The sequence below is a fragment of the Microtus oregoni genome, unplaced genomic scaffold (assembly GCF_018167655.1).
Source record: "Microtus oregoni isolate MIOR12 unplaced genomic scaffold, Mior012 000053F_ref0000044, whole genome shotgun sequence".
NCBI lineage: Eukaryota > Metazoa > Chordata > Mammalia > Rodentia > Cricetidae > Microtus > Microtus oregoni.
Genome location: NW_024543829.1, coordinates 818,604 through 832,738, shown reverse-complemented (window position 1 = coordinate 832,738; position 14,135 = coordinate 818,604).

Genomic DNA, 14,135 nt, shown 5'->3' with positions numbered 1-14,135 from the left:
GTTTTCTTTGAATGGTGTACTCTGTCCAGTTATAAACATATTTTTGACACTACTTTGTATTTTCAGACATTAGGGTACAAACTATAATATCTTTGGACAGTTGTTGGTTATAGAATTTTCATAAAATCTAATTTTAGCCAATAAATTATATGAGATTGCTCTTTTTTTCCTTAGAAAGATGATTTTCATCAAGTTTAACAGATTTCTTCTTTTTTGGAAACATCCTCTTTCTTAGCTTTGATACAAACAGGAGAATGAAGGCCCATGCTACCAAGAGTAATACATGTAAGACAAAGACAGCATGAGGATAACACAGAACACATAGCAAATGGCTGTAAAGTATATATTGTAAAGCTGTAGCATTTCACCAGCCTTAACTATCTTTATCAGTCTGTATTTCTAAGTGACCTGACAATGCCAATTACTTAACACTGCTTGAGCTGACTTTTTGAAGCTTATAATAACATATGGCTTAATTGATACAAGTAAAGAACAGTTTAATTTATGAATGGCTTAAATAAATTAGCACTGGCATTGCTGTTATGTAGTAATTGAAAATCTCTATTAGACTAAGGTGTCATTTGCCATGCAGACAAATTTTGATTTGGAGTTAAAGACAAATCCCTAATCATTTGTTCAGTATCACCAGGATAGATGCCTTTTGTTTTACCTTAAATTCAGAAATTAGAAACGATAGTCAAATCTACAACATATTTTCAGGTTGTCTTAAACCAACATTTTCTTGGATGACCAGACACTGTGTGAACTTATATTTACAAATAAAAGCTATCACCTTTGTTAAGATAATTATTTATATATTTTAATGAATAGCATTTTAATTTGACAAATGCTACCAGAAGAAGAAGAAGACTATGCCCTAACTCTAACCTTGGGACTAGATGTTTCTTGAATTAGCTTCTAGACAACACAATAGTGTAAGTAGAAGCACAATGTGGAAGGCATAGAATATCAAGTGGAAGAGAAAACGTAAACTTTCCAGAAGGCTTTGACTTCTCTTTAATATGTCACTTTAATATGACTACAAGACCTTATTCAGGATAATGAACAAGAAGGCTACACGTTAAAATTTCTACTATGTGTGACAAAAGGACCCAAAACCTCAATGCAGCAAAGACATCTCCATCCATAAAACTTACTACATGAAATGAAAAATACTTCAGGAGTGTTCTAGCCCATGTAATCTGAGCATTTTGGAGATAATTGGCTCCAAAATAAAAATATAATAATAATTTAAGAGAGAAATAAGTACCACACCCACTAAAGCATGAAAATATTAAGACACGATCCTAGATAATATTCTATCTTCAACAGAGGTATAAATCAATGACTAATTATACATTTTATGAAAATTTATGAAAAACCAATGTGTATTTCAATTTATGAAAAGCCAGTGTGGGTTTGCTTTATTCACTTATTCAAATAGGTTCTAAATCTAGATGGGAAAAGATTTGCTGTTTATAACGCTGATATGTTAGGCTGCATCTAAAAACAGGAAGGGGCACTAATATGATTCCTCTACTTTAAAGGGCAGTTAAGCCAATTGATGTCGAAATGCTGAAATGATGCTACCCAGCCATACCTCTGGCAGTGGAGAGTCAGTAAGTGATGCTGTTGAGACAAAACCCAGGCCTATTTCAACAATTAAGTTGGCTCACTATACTTCAGACAAAGAAAATAGAGCATTTAATTTAACATAATTAGGGAAAGAAAAAGACTTATTGCTTTCCCAGCATCTACAAATATTCTTTAAATTTGAAACCTATTTGCTTCATTACAGATTGAGAAAATGGCTATTGAGGCTGAATTGTATTATAGACAAACCGAGACCCCAGGAGGAACTGAAGTAAAGGCAGTGAAGAACATTTTGTTTGCACACTTCTCAAATACCACCAAATAGTTTATATTGCAGGGTATTTTGTTATTTCATTTTATTCTTGCTTAATGTTTGTAGAAGCTTATAGACACTGTTTATTTCAGTTAAATTTCTCCAAAGATGCATGACTAAATATTTTTAAGTTTTGTTTTTCGGTGGCTTACGAGAATTAAGGGGTTGCCTCATCTTTAAGAAATTTCTGATGATTCACTGAAACTTTGGGATCATGTTGGTTGACATCGCTCAGTGTGACCAAAAAAAATATGACTCAGTGTGGAACTGATGAAGGAAGAGACTGGTCATGCTTTTATATGATAATGAACTACAGCATCAGACCAGAAAGAATTGTGGGAAGCCACCAGCAATCCAGGAAGTCTTCTGAATGTCCTATGCTGTAGTAACCCTGAGATTACAGAAAGTCACAAGGGAGTAAAGGCTACACTGCACAATGTCATCAGTATCACCAAACTAACAAGTTGTAAATGTTAGCAAACTAGAAGTCTGGGCCCTACTCAAATATAGAACATTGTATGCTATCTATTCTAATGTCTTAGTGTTTGTTTGCTTTTACATTTATGCTCTCCGTCTGCTTTCTAGGCTGACCTTGGACTCATGTCTCTTCTGTTTGTCAAGTAGCTAAGGTTAAAGGCGCAATGCACTTTATCCGACTTAGATCTTTTTATTTGTTTGTTTTATCTCATCTTATTTGAACCTTAAAGACTGTATTAAAATGATCTGTGAAACCCTTACTCCAAGTTTAGGGATCACAAAAGTGTGTATAAAAAGAATGTAATACACAGATGATAATGAAGATTGATGCAAAATGTTGTACTCTAGGCATGACATGGCTGCTTCATGCATTAATTCACAACAGCTCTGGTTACTTGAACAACACCTGCATGGCATCAAGTCACTAACAAATTCCATTATAGAGAGAGGAGAGTGACTTGAAGGCCACATTCTGAGCTGAGGAGTTACTGTCATTCAATGATTGCTAAGGAGCTACAGTCATTTTACATTCTAGGAACTGGACCCAGGCCTTCTGAATGAGTCCACATCCATGCTTATATGAACAGCACTTAGTTTATGAAATAAAGGATATGTGTCCAAGAAGTGGGGAATGAAGGAAGTTTTGGAGAGGGGGTAGACACAATGAAGATTCTCTCTCTCTCTCTCTCTCTCTCTCTCTCTTTCTGTCTGTGTGTGTGTGTGCATGTGTGTCTGCATGCATGTGTGTGTGTTTCAAAGATTGAAATAAAAATAAAAAACAATGAAGAAAATATTTGCCGAAGCATGCAGCCTCAGAAAATGGTATACATTTGAAATAATGATTTTCTTTTATCCATAGAAGAAAGTAAGATCATACCTCCTTCTTTGTGCCAAACATCACTACTGGCAAGGTGCAAAAAATATAATGAAACTGCTAAAACTCAAGAAGAATCAATCCACAGTCTTCTCATAAGAAGCATTCATATTTTGTACAAAATGCTGAATGAATTGAGATTGAGGTGTTTCGCATAGTCTACAGTTTTAAGTCTTGGCCTCAGGACAATGAACTCATCATTACATTGGTGGGTTCTGTTAGTGACATCTGTGCATCTGCACAGCTCTAAGTCAGGGAATAATTTCTGTAATTGGTCAAGCTGATCATTCCTTTCTATGGACAAGTGAAAATTTATCTGCTTAGAATTAGTCGAATGAACAATAGCTCTATTCTTTGAAAGATAATGGGAGTTTCAGCTGTGGTGCAGCGTTAGATAAGTGTAGGGATATTTTCTTTTAATCTAACAAAAGTTTGCCTGAAGATCAGAGAATAGAACTAAACTACTGGTTAGCCATAGAGCCCAGGCAGTGGTGGCACACACCTTTAATCCCAGCACTTGGGAGAGAGGGGCAGATGGAACTCTGTGAGTTCAAGGCCACCCTGGGCTATATGCAATTCAATCTGTCTAAAAGAGAAACAGAGCCCACACAGATGATCCCAGAACTTGGGATCACATGCCTTTAATGCCAACACTAGGCAATGGAGACAGGAATTATATGGCTTGGTGGAGAGGAGAATATAAAGCAGGAGGTGTTGGAAAATATTATTTCCAGGTGTGTGATTTTCATTTATGCTTCATTTGTTTAATGGTACAGCTGTGTTACTGTGCCTTTCTAGAACACCTGATGGTCCTAATAAAGAGATGAACAGCCAATAGTGAGGCAGGAGAAAGGGATGGGATAGGCAGGGTTTGCAGGCAGAAAGTATAAAATGAAAGGAGAAATCTGAGAGGGAGAAAGAAAGAGGAGTAAGAGAACAAGAAGAGGAGGACACCAAGGGTCACCCTGCCACCGAGATAGTCATGCAGTGAGAAGGAAAGAAAGGTATATAGAAATAGAGAAAGATAAAAGCCCAGAGGATACAGGTAATCAGGAGTATTTAAATTAAGAAAAGCTGGCAAGAAACAAGCCAAGCTAAGGCCAGGCATTCATAACTAAGAATAAGCCTTAGTTTGTGATTTATTTGGGAGCTGGATGGCAGCCCCCCTAAAAAATTAAAGAGTAAAGCATCACAAAACAAGGAGGAGACAGGAGCTCAGAGGCAGTCTGAGGATTCAGTCTGAGATACAGTCTGAGAAATCATAGAGACAGATGCAGCCTGAGGATTGATAGAGATAGGACCCCCCCTCCTTTGGTCTGTGCATTGGTAGAGGTAAGAACTCTCCAGTGGTTGGCGGCTCTGATTCTCTGATCTTTCAGTATTAACCTCTATATCTGACTTTGGGTTTTTAATATTAAGAACAACTAAAATTTGTGCTACATATAAGGAAAATGGTTAGCAGAAAAAATAAACAAATTGCACCAAAACTTAAAATGGCATTTTTAAGGGCGTCTTTACAATGCAAACAAATCAGACAACCTGAAAATTAATAACTTTTCCTGAATTTATCAAGGAAAAGAGCTGGCAGGGTACACTGTCACCTTGGCATGTATAAATACAAGGGGAGAAATTTGTATCTCCTTAAAGCACATCTTATTCAGAACACAAAGTCCTTGGTGCCCATCCATAGAACCCCAAGATAAAAACAAAATAATAGAGCTCAAGTAACTGCAAGACACAGACAGAGCTCCTTGGTGAAGTAATAAGGACAATTAATACAAGGAGGTCCATGAAAGGAAGCACCTCCTAAGTCATATCCACCAACATCCATGGTCCTGCAGCCGTGTAGAAAGGCAGTAATCTCTGTTGAAACCAAAGCTGGGTTACCATGAACCCTCCCTCTAAAGACTTGTTTACATCAATTTCTATCATCCAGTGCAAGGTATCTGACCTTTTGATCTCACTTTGCATGAAATAGCAAAAGTAAGGAATGCCAGGGTCTAAAAAGACAAAGGTGTCTTTAGAACCACACTCAAGCTGTTACACTGGGGACAGAATGACCAAAAAGGAGTTGAAACTAACTATGATTAATATATCTAGGAACATAGGGGATAAAAATAGATTATATCAAAGAAGAAAAGAATAATATAAGCTGGAAAATAGAAGTATTAAAGTATTGAAAAGAATGTTGGGAGTCAAAAGATATTTAGAAAAAGCAAAGCATGTTTTTCATAACTCAACAGCAGATGTAAGATGGCCAGTGAGATAATACAATATATTTCTGGCTAGGGACCGTGTAAATTTGAAGATAGGACATAGGGAAATATTTGATGTCTTGGAAAACAATTACCAAAACTCAAGGCCTAGCAAAATCTGACCTTTGACAATGAAAGAGGCATCATTTTCTAAAATGAACAAAAATTGAGTAAATTTAAATTAGTATATATTCTACACACAATAGTATTAATGGAGTGCTTTAGGCTGAAGATCACGATCAGCTATGTGTCTATTGACAGAAAGTAAGGAATAGCAGAAAGGATTAAATGAGGACAAAATGAAATATTATTTCTAAACATTAAGAAACAAAGAAAAATAGCAACATCATTAGATGCGGTAGTGCATACGTGTCATCATCTCAGTATACAGAATGCTGAGACAGGAGGATTGCTGTGATTTGACAGCCTGGGATGAATAATGGAATTTAAGCCCAAGATAATTTATTTTATATATAAAAAATGGCACTTCACAGAAATAGAAAAATAAAGATCAGCTTAGGCATAAATAAGCAGGAAAAAAAATAACACAATTTAGAGGTGAACTAGGAAACACCGAAAGGAGAGTCAGTGAAAAGCAAATCACCTGAAATCAAAGTTGATTCCTTGGACAATGGGAATTTGAAAAATCCCTAACTATATTAACCAAAACAAATAACTAATTTCAGAAATAAATGAGTAAAAATCAAAATACTGATATTTAAATTGCCAGGAATAATAAACACTGTGTTCTGAAATGGAATGAGTGTCAGGCCCTGCTTTTTTTTAAATCAGACTTCTACCATGCCTCACAAAAAGAGAACTAGATCACCTGAAAAACCTTATTATATTAAAGAATATTAGTTAATTAATGTTTGGAAAGCATTAATTTTTTAATTAGTTAAGGTAATGTCCACTGAATTTATCAATATTTAGGCAACAAATAATACTAAGAGTTAAAAATTTTGGAAAGAAGAGAGATTGGAGTTGTGGTAAATGAGAGACTATCTAATATATCATGAAGCAAATATGAAAATCACTAACAAAATATTAGCAAACTATATCTCAAAGTGCACTAAAATATCTAACATCATATCCAAATGCCTTTAATCCAGGTATGAAGCTATTTTTACATTCCAAACTAAGCCAGGTGAACTTCTGAATCATAACGTAAACAAGGGCCTCTGTTGTGACTGTGTTAAAATCACATATTATGTCTAATACATATTGTTTATAAGTACTCAAAGTCAACTAGGAATATAGAATTCCCTTAACATGATAAAGAACACTTATTTAATAGTCAATGTTCACATCGTTTTTAGCGGTGAAAGAGTAGATAAATATATTTTACTTCTACAATCAGAAGAAGGGTAAGCACATCCTTGTTCATGTCTGCTACCTAACATCACACAAATACAAACAGTGCAATATTTTGAAAAGAGAGTTATATGAATAGATATCAATTGGAAAGGATAAATAAAAGCTATCTCGTTTGGGTATGATATTGCTATCTATATAAAGCATAGATCTAAATGGCTGATTGCTATGAAAGAATACAGAAATATATAAGCACATTGGGGCAAAGAAAATTCAACTATTTTCTCATATATTATCAATGAAAAATTGGAGCCTGAAATGTTTGTGCCATTAGTGCCATTTATTGTAGCATGCACAGTGAAATACAAAGGTAAATGGAAAAATTTATGTGATACTGCAATTGGAAAACTGAAATTTGTGAAGAAAATGAAAGACTATACCAATAAGTAGAAAAAAATATGCCAAATTCACAGATCATAAGAACAAAAGTTAATGTAAAACTGAAGAGTATGTATATATTATATATACTATATAATGTACCTATATCCATCCCAAAAATGTATTGTTCAGATATTAACAAACAATTTCTCAAATTTTATTGAAAGTTAAATCACCTAGAAAAAATCAATTCCATTAACATGAAAAAGAGAGGGAAAGGAAATGAGGAAAAAAACAGAGGATGAAGCAGACGAAATCAGGAAGGCTGGAATGACTGAGCTTCAGGACTTAGCTATAAAGCTAAGTTAATGCAGTGTGGTATTGAAGAAAGAAAAGAACGTAAGTCACTGGAGCAGTATAGAGAGGGCTCAGAAAAGGACCACAAGGATACCACCTTGAGTATACCACATTGAGTACATCTTCTAATGCAATTTCATCTTCAAAACAAAGAGCCTTTCTGCCTGTGTTCAACCATGTCTAAATACCGGAAACAGGGTAAGTAAGAAAGTCACAGAAACAGAAATGAAGTACTTTCCACCACATAAAGAATTTTGAGTTTCAAAACTTATCGAGAAAAAAAAGGCTTTATTTTTGGTTACCAGGTTGTGATAGGAGAACACAGAAGGTTGCTTGTGAATGGATAGGAAGTGTCAGTTTCTCAAGATTAGATGAGTCACAGAGTTGTGCACCATTGGAAAGTACTTAATACCATCAAATACTATCCTTAAGATGAACTAGACCAGCCATGCCTGGCAATATTTCCATTAAGCTTAACACGAGTTCTTGTTGCCAACACAGTCCTTAAATATATGGATTATACTAGCTTTCTACCACAGCTATCTACATGCCTGTCAATTAATGGGAAAAAATTTACCAAGATCTACCACTCAGCACGTAAAAGAAGTTAATCATACAGACAATGGAAAGTCTTCAAAACTGTCGTAGGAAAGAGAATAGTATGCCTGGAAAAGAGACTTTATTTTCAAACTAATAAAATATGGATATACTATAAACTTTACTAATAAATAAATATTAAAGTATTACTACTAGTTTAATATATTCATCTAAGATGGTAACTATAGTGAAGCTTGTTTTTATGATCTATAAGTTTTCAGCAAATCAAACACTATACTAACATAAACTACTTATGCAAATGATGTCATCAACAGTTAATATCATCTGAGGTATACATTAATGTATCAAAATAAATATTCTCTTTTCCCAATCCACAGCCTCAACATAATCACAAGAAACATAACACATTCTGTGTTAGTATGTTCTAAGAAACAGCTGGCACCCATTTCTTAAGATGGTCAAGGTTACAGATAATAGAAAAATGAGAAATTTCACAGGCCAGCAGCTACTGGAGAAATATAACAATTAAATGCAATATGGCCACCTCACTGCACACTATAACAAGTAGAATATATCAATGGACAAACTGGTTGGTAGAACATATAGAATCTGAAATTTGAACTCTAGCAATATTTTAAAGCCTGATGCCTAAGTTTGACCAATGCACCATAGAAATAAAAGTTATAAAGCATGAAAGAAATAAGGCATGAGTTAAACAAGGACTTGTCCATAGTATGTTTCATAAATTTTCTATAAATCCACAGTTATTTTAGTTGTTTATTTTGTGAAAAATGTTGTAACTTCTATAGATCAAGAAGAAATTTGAAATGTGACTGTAAAGATAAACTAGAATATGGGTTTTCCAAGTCATTTACTAACAGCTATACGTTATTTAGAACAGATCATAAGTCGAGATGCTGTTCTAGGTTTTAGGCTCTTGAAGCAGAATTAGTTATAAAAGAATGTCTGCCATCACCCGACCCACTGACAAATGTAAAATCCAATTGTTCTTCATTGCTACACAAATATTTCAGTCTGAGATAACTATGCCATTAATTCAATGCACCAATGTTATCTGCTTAAAATGTAAGCTACAGGGAAGAAGGAAAGAAGGGACTGAAATAAAAGAAAATGATAGGTTTTTTTGATAGCATATTGGTTGTAGACCATTAACATTAAAGTATATATCCCGAGACTGTGTAATAAATATAGCCCTACAATTAGTTATGTCATAAGGATGTGACATAAAATTAAAAAGAAAAACAATGAAGCAACCACAGAATAGTTAGGAGAGAGAAAACTCAGTTTACCACATTAGCAGCTTCAACATGTTAAACTATCCCTGGAAACCTAAAACCCTTAAGTTGTCATTGAGGTCTAAGTGTAGAGGCTGGAGAATTTGGGACTTAAGATCATGGGTTACTCTTACAGAATACCAGAGCCTGGTTCCCAACTTCCAAAAGAGAGCCCACAACTGTCAGTAATTCTAATTCCAAGGGATCTGACACCTGCTTTCGTTTTCTGCAGTAAATGTACACATATGGTACTTAAATACATTAAGGTAAAACATTTATGTGTATATATACAACAAAACTAAGTAATTTTATTAAAATCTGAGCATAAGTATTGTGCATATCTATAAAAATGGAATTTTAACTCACAAACTCTTCCTGAATTTTATGATTTTTGATTTAGCAAATGGTGATACCACCCCTGGGTACATATAAATAAACAAGCCATGAATATAAAAATCATATAAGTTGTGTGGGCATGATGATGCACACCTGTAATCCCTGCACAGTAGAGCAAGATACAAGTTGATCTCTGTGAGTTCAAGATCAGTCTGTAATTAAACAGCAAACCCTATTCTCTCCTAGGCTACATAGTGAGACTCCGTGACAAACAAATATAACATGTAGAACTGATAAAAGATTTATAACCTGAAAACAAAACAAACAATTTTACTTCATGAACGCAAGTAAAAGAAAGCTACAATATGTGAAAGAGAACAAGTAAGAAATTAATGGTCATTATAATGGGTTGTAATTTCCCTCCTATTTAAAATATTAAAGCAGAATTCCTGAATACCCTACGTGCTGCTGTTTGGGTGAGATATCTGAAAGGCAATTATGTCTTGAGTTAAAACACTTACCAGTGACATTAGTGACCTCATAAAGTATCAGATTGATGGTTTTCTTTTGAGAAAAACATTGCAAGCATTGCAGCCTCAGCTGAGAGCTACCATACAGTGAAGGCAGTGAAGGACAGCCTTAACATTCCAATCCTTCTGCATTCAGGATCTCTTCTGAAATTAACTGCCATCACATTGAAGAGCATCACATCAGTCAATAAATTGTAACAGAACATGTATTAGGCTGTAGCAAATACAATACAGTTAGAAAGATGGATTCAAGCATCTATCATGCAAACGACAGGACAGGAAAGACGGAAGAATGATACAGATTTCATGACAAAATACTATAATCGTGTCCCAATTAAGGTTACTATTGCTGTGGTGAAATACCATGACCAAAAGCAACTCAGAGAGCAAAGGTTTATTGCTTTAACTTCTATATTACTGTTTGTAATTGAATCAAGTCTGGGCAGGAACTCAAAGCAGGTCAGGAAGCTGGAGGCAAGAGCTGATCAGATTCCATAGAGAGGTGGTGATTATTGACTTGCTCATCATAGCTTGATCAGTCAGCTTTGGTATAGAATCCAAGATCACCAGCCATGGATGGTACACCCATAATGGGCTGGGTATTCCTCCATCAATCACTAATTACCAAAATGCCCTCCAGCTGGAAATTAGAGGCTTATTTTTTTTTCAATTGAGGTTCCTTCCTTTCAGACTATTCTAAGTTCATATAAAACTGTCCAGCACAGATGGATACCAAGGAAATTTAGTAAGAATTAGAGAACAATTCAAGGTAAATTTGAATAAGTATGTAAAAATAGTATATTTTAAAAAAGAAATCAAGACAAAGTAACATACATGAATAAAGGCCCAGTTGGAATTGCAATTTTAGTTTGAGACTTTTGATGCTGTTTTCTAATAAACAGTAGAACAAGTAAACTGGACATGGGAAACGGTACAGAGGCATAATCAGCAGTGCCACTTATGATCACATTGGAATCTACAGCACACTGTGCTCTGCAGAAGGAGAAACGTTTAAATGAAATAACCCTACAATAGTGTTTATAAGATTACAGTCAACACCATCATCACATAGAAGGGAATTTTGAAATCACACTGACTACATCTTTTGATTATATAGTATTAAATGAAGAGTTTAGTTTAGAAAGATGCCTGGAACATTCTCTCAAATATTTCAAACCTCAGCAACGTTACTTTCCCAAAACCTATCAGGTACTGGAGCAATTATGGAAGGTATCAGAAACTATTTTGAACTAAATGGAAATAGTAGTACAATATATCAATATTTATGGTATGTAAACAAGTAGAGAGAAAGCATAAGAGGGATTAATAGAAAATGAATAGAAGACAAACAATAGAGTAAATGATTAGAAAAAATCAAACAGGAAGGGGAAGGAGCATGAGGAGGGACAGCTAAAACTACGGTTCATTTGAGGGATCATATGGAAACAGAATGCAGTAAAACTTCTTAAAATGTGTAAATAGTTGACTGTTCAGTTTCCATGAGTTTGTCGGTTTTTTGGGGGCAGCGTGGTTGTTGCCTTCTAACTTTAATCCGTGATGATCTGATAAGACACAGGTGGACACTGATATTTTTTTGTATCTGTGGAGGTTTCCTTTGTTTCCGAGTATGTGGTCAATTTTTGAGAAGGTTCCATGAGCTGCAGAGAAGAAGGTATATTCTTTCCTATTTGGGTGGAATGTTCTATAGATGTCTGTTAAGTCCATTTGCTTCATTACCTCCAATAATTCTCTTAATTCTCTATTAGGTTTCTGTCTGATTGACCTGTCCCTTGGAGAGAGAGGTGTGTTGAAGTCTCCTACTACTAGTGTGTGTGGTTTGATGTCTGCCTTGAGTTCTAGTAATATTTCTTTTACATAAGTAGGTGCTTTTATATTGGGGGCGTATATATTCAGGATTGAGATGTCCTCCTGATGAAATGTTCCTGTTATGAGTATAAAGTGACCGTCTCGGTCTCTTCTGATTGATTTTAGTTTGAAGTCAGTTTTGTTAGAAATTAGTATGGCCACATCTGCTTTTTTCTTAGGACCATTTGCTTGAAACACCTTTTCCCAACCCTTTACTCTGAGTAGGTGCCTGTCTTTGTGGTTGAGATGTGTTTCTTGCAAACAGCAGAATGTTGGATCCTGTTTTCGTATCCAATCTTTTAGCCTGTGCCTTTTTATAGGTGAATTGAGCCCATTAATATTAAGTGATATTAATGACCAGTGGTTGTTTACTCCGGTTATTCTTATTTCTTTTGGTAGTAGAGATTGTGTGTCTCCCTTCTTTGAGATGTGCTCGTGAAGGGTCATTAGATGCCTGGGTTATTGTAGGCAGTGTTGGCAGTGTTGGATTCCTTGGGTTGCGATCCAAAAAGAGGAACATGGGATGTACTCACTCATATTTGGTTTCTAGCCATAAATAAAGGACATTGAGCCTATAATTCATGTTCCTAGAGAAGCTAAATAAGGTGAATCCAAAGACAAACACATAGGCATCCTCAGGAATATTAACCTTCATCAGGCGATGAAAGGAGACAGAGACAGAGACCCACACGGGAGCACCGGACAGAAATCTCAAGGTCCAAATCAGGAGCAGAAGGAGACGGAGCACGAGCAAGGAACTCAGGACCACGAGGGGTGCACCCACACACTAAGACAATGGGGATGTTCTATTGGGATCCCACCAAGGCCAGCTGGCCTAGGTCTGAAAAAGCATGGGATAAATCCGGACTAGCTGAACATAGCGGACAATGAGGAATACTGAAAATTCAAGAACAATTGCAGTGGGTTTTTGATCCTACTGCATGAACTGGCTTTGTGGGAGCCTAGGCAGTTTGAATGCTCACCTTACGAGACCTGGATAGAGGTGGGCAGTCCTTGGGCTTCCCACAGGTCAGGGAACCCTGATTGCTCTTGGAGCAGATGGGGGGGGGGACTTGATCGGGGGGAGGGGGAGGGAAATGGGAAACGGTTGTGGGGATGAGGCAGAAATCCTTAATAAATAAATAAATTTAAAAAAATAAAAAAAAGAAAGGAAAAAATGTGTAAATATATGGAAAAATGTACATGGAATTACTAAATAATGGAGGAGACAAAGTCCCGTTTTTGGTACCAAATGAAACATGCACGCCGGGAATGAATTACATCTAATAAAATTGTTGGACAAAGTTTGCCCATAGAACCATGCCTCCCCCCAAAATTCAACTATTGTCAAGGATATGATTGAACTCTGTAAACTGACAATAAGGCCCTATTGCTGAAGACAATACCTATATAACACACTGAATGCAGAAATTGAGCTGGTGTCTACCTAGAACCTTTACCCCTACTGAGTAGTGTTCATGGTACTGGAAGGTACTCTGTACATTACCAAAGGTAAACATCACTCCAGCTATTAACCCTTTGATCTACAATGGTGACTTCTTATAAGATATACAGGTGAAATTGTGGCACAAACGTTGTGGGAGTAACCAATCAGTATCTGTTTGGAAATAAGACACACTTCATGAGATAGAACCATTGGCCAATAACTGCATAGCCAAGAACCTGAGACTAGATAGGCCATAAACCTATGAGAAAACCAAATGCTACAATTCTGCTAAAGGAAAATAACAATAAAATAATCCCTAACATTATTGTGCTATTTAATGATCAGTGTCTTGCTCTGTCATTATCAGACTCACTTTCTCCTGAAGTTTATGGGACAAATACAAAGAATGAGAGCCACACTTGCCCAATGTGTAGACAGTGAGTAACACTGGAACACACAGTTCTCAAAGGGATATCTACATGAAAGCCCTCCTATTGGTGCTCAGAGTACTCTGTGGAAAAGAATGAAGAAAGATTTTAATA